This window comes from Bactrocera neohumeralis, unplaced genomic scaffold (assembly GCF_024586455.1).
Source record: "Bactrocera neohumeralis isolate Rockhampton unplaced genomic scaffold, APGP_CSIRO_Bneo_wtdbg2-racon-allhic-juicebox.fasta_v2 cluster10, whole genome shotgun sequence".
In the NCBI taxonomy this organism is placed as follows: domain Eukaryota; kingdom Metazoa; phylum Arthropoda; class Insecta; order Diptera; family Tephritidae; genus Bactrocera; species Bactrocera neohumeralis.
Genome location: NW_026089623.1, coordinates 13,783,260 through 13,787,046, shown reverse-complemented (window position 1 = coordinate 13,787,046; position 3,787 = coordinate 13,783,260).

Here is a 3,787-nt window from a genome sequence, read left to right as displayed (position 1 = left end):
CTTAGAAATTGCTTTGACTCATCTGTAACATTAAATAACAAAGGCTCTTTTGGTTCACCAAGTAATGGAAGTGAAACTTTACCACCGGAACAGCAAATTCCAGCAGTTTCATCTTTCCATTTAAAAGCATGGCAGTACTGACATTTTTTATTCATTGAGCCAATAACAATCAATGGATGATTATGATATTCAATTGAAGGATCATATTGAAACCCAATACCATTAAACACAGCCCAATCATTACGCATGAAATTTCGGCGGCGCGTGGTCTGCATGTCTGCATTATGCATTCTTCTCGCCTGCGATTGTTCTGGTGTTTCTATCGCTCTTCTAGTTGTCTGCAGTGCAGTTTGTCTTTCTAAACGAACTCGTGCCTGAAGAGGCGTTTCAGCTGCTCTCAAAACTATTTGTCACTCTGCTTGTTGTTGTCTTCTCAGCTCTGCGTGAGCCGAAGTTTCTTGATTTCGTGCAATTTTCGCGGCACGGGCCCGCGATGAGTTTTTGGATAGACCAGATTTCCGCTTCCGAGGCATTTTCAAAGAAAAGCAAAGTAAGAATTAACATCAGCGAGTAGGATCTAAAATAATAAAGTGACAGCTAACCACAAAAATTACTGATTACCTCAAAAATTTGAATAGTTTTATAGTGCATGTAACGACAGAAAAAAATAACAAGAAATATAGAAAAATTAGAAACAGTTTAAACTATATTCAATTGAATTAGATATTGTCGTCAGCGCCGGTAATACAATGGGACGGTATTACAGTATTCAGGGTTGAAACTTCATTACTGTAATTCTAGATGGCGTTGAAGTAGCTAAATTTGACGATTTTTCGACAAACAATTTTTTAATCTTTCCTAAATTTTTTTTAATATAAAGTACCCTATGTTACTCCTAATACCTTCAGGAGTATATGTACAAAGTTTCATGATGATCGGTTAAGTAGATTTTGCGTGAAAGCGAAACAAACAAACTTACATTCGCATTTATAATATTAGTATGATTCTATTTCTATTTTGTATTTTAACTTTATTTCCTAAGTCTTCTACAACTTATTGTTTTTTATATTTAGGATTTAATTTATTCCTTTCCCCATATATTTTTTCATATATTATTTCTCCTTTATGATAGCGTTTTGTAATCCTTTTCTTATTATGATACTGTAACATCTTTTCTTGAGTCTTTTTATCGTGGCTTTCAAGTCTACGTGGGTTTTATTAAATAAAATATTAAAAGGTTGTTTATCTGTTCTCCCACTTTTTGTGGTATAGGTTTTGGATGTCTTTCATATTTATTTGTGTTGCATATGCAGCAAATTTTTGCATATTGTTTAAATTGCTTTATCATTAACGGGCAATAATATTGTTGTCTTATTTGAGCCAAATTTTCCCTATAATTTCTATGCGCTCTATTATGGGTTTGTTCAATTATTGCCCCTTGATCTTCTTTTTTAGTAATGTCATTGGGGAATAATTTGGTATATAAAAATTTGATTGTCGGAAATGCTTCTTTCAAAATTATTTTTATTACGTACAGCACTTCAGGTGTGCATCTGTGGTTAGAACTAATAGTTTTCAAAAGAAGTTTAATTTGTTCTTGTAATGCTTTCTTTAAAGTTTCGCAAGCAGATATTCTTTCCTGATCAAGGTTAATAACTGTTTTCTTTGACATATATTGTGATACTTTCCTATTTTCTACTTTCAAATGTTTGGTTAATGGTTTAGCAATTGTTGCGTAGTTTTCAATAATTTTCTTATAATGTTCCGTTATTTCTAAAAATCCTCTAAGTTGCCGTAGCGTGTTGGGATTTGGATAATTCTTTGTTGTTTATATCTTTTTGGAATCTGTTTTTATTACTTTGGGGGATACAACGTATTCTAAAAATTCAACCTCGGCTGCTATAAACATTGAAAAATTTTCAAAAAGGTTTTTTCAAGTTTTTGTCTATATTTTAAATGAATTATATGTTCTTTTAATGTTTCTAAGTTTACTATTATATCGTCAATATAGACGTGACAAAATTTTCCAATACATTCGTGTAGAATATTTTTCATTGCTCTTTGAAATATACTTGGAACATTTTTTAGCCCAAATGGCATTATTAAATATTCATATTTGCTATTATTCACGAAAATGCAGTTATTTCAATATCATTTTCATCCCTAAATATTTGATGAAATCCAGACTCAAGGTCTATTGTGGAAAAATATTTAGATTCTATCAAATTATAGAGTATAACCTCTGGATTAGGCATTGGATATCTATCCGTTATGGTTTTTTCGTTCAATTTTTTAAAGTCGATGACCCCGATATACTATAAGCTTTTTCTATGCTTTGTAATTACATTTTCCAGTCAACTTTGGATTTCCTGCTTTGATATCTGTTCTGAATGGTAAATCCATGTTTATGTTTTCATGGGTTTTATTTATTATTTTGATAACATCCTCTCTAAGCAGTGGGATGTTAATATTTTTAACTTCATTACCATTGTTTTTATATTTCACTGCAAATTTTTCGAAATTATTTTCATCAGTAATATTGAAATTATTATTTTTTTTAGATATAAGTACCTATTGGAGTATAGTTTTTTATTTTATTATCGGTTATCAAATAAAAGTTTAGCCTAAAAAATGGTTTTCCCCAATGTTATTAGTTTGAGGCTGTGTGCTTACTTGTGCACTTTCATTTTGCCTCTGTGGTAATTTTCTTTGTTGATAATTTGTTTCCCAATTATACATATCTGTTACTCCTAGCCTCTACTTGGTTTGTTTGTTTAGGCCTAGGATTATTGATTATTTGATTTGATTGGTCTCATGACCATTGGTTCTGGACGATTGGGATATTTTTGGTTCGTATTAGTTATCCTTTGCAGATACATCAAATTATTTTGAAAGTTGTTATTGGTGTTGCTTTCGAGAATCAATTTCGGGATTCTTTTTAGAGAAATGTAACGGGAATATTGACCTCATTTGGTTTTATTAAAGATTTTGCGCTCATAAAATATGGCCTCTAAATTTAAAACTGTACCTTGGTTTGTCAAAATTTCGTTAGCATTGCCAACAATCTTGTTTCTCAGTATTGTTAGGACTCCAAAATATCTTCCACTCCCTTCTATATACAGACTCATTGAATTTTTTGCAGCTTCTCTCCAGCTGACGTATTTTTTTTTTTTATTACAAATATTTTTAAAACTTTAACAATGTTTGATATCTCTACAATTAGTTTCAAAAACTAACGAGCAGTTTGATTTGAATAACTTAAAAACAAATTACATAGAAATTAATAGCAATATTCATACATATATGGTTTATAAATAATTCTTTTATATTTTAGTTTGAAACTAAGCTATGTTGTTTTTTTCGACATAATCGACTAGGGCGGAATGTGTCTAAAAGAAGATTTCTCGCCTCCTCGTTCACATGTGCATTACGCCTTTTGTAGTGGGCATCTGCTCCTTATTTCTTCGGCGACTGTATTCATCCTTAGATCTCGAAGAATGTTAGCATTTCTGCAGTACCAAGGAGCATTTAAAATGCCTCTCAGCACCTTGTTTTGAAAACGTTGTATAATATTAGTACTACCATCATTGGCACGTCCTCACAGTTGCGCACCATATGACCATATCGGCTTGAATATTTGTTTATAAAGGAGTAATTTGTTGTGGAGGATGGAGTCATGTGTAGAAGTTCACGCAAGTGAGGAAAGTTCTCTGATCGCCATTCACTTGGGAGTGGCCAGGAACGATTCTTTTACACATGGCTCAAGCAGCTCACAACTTCCGGTCTT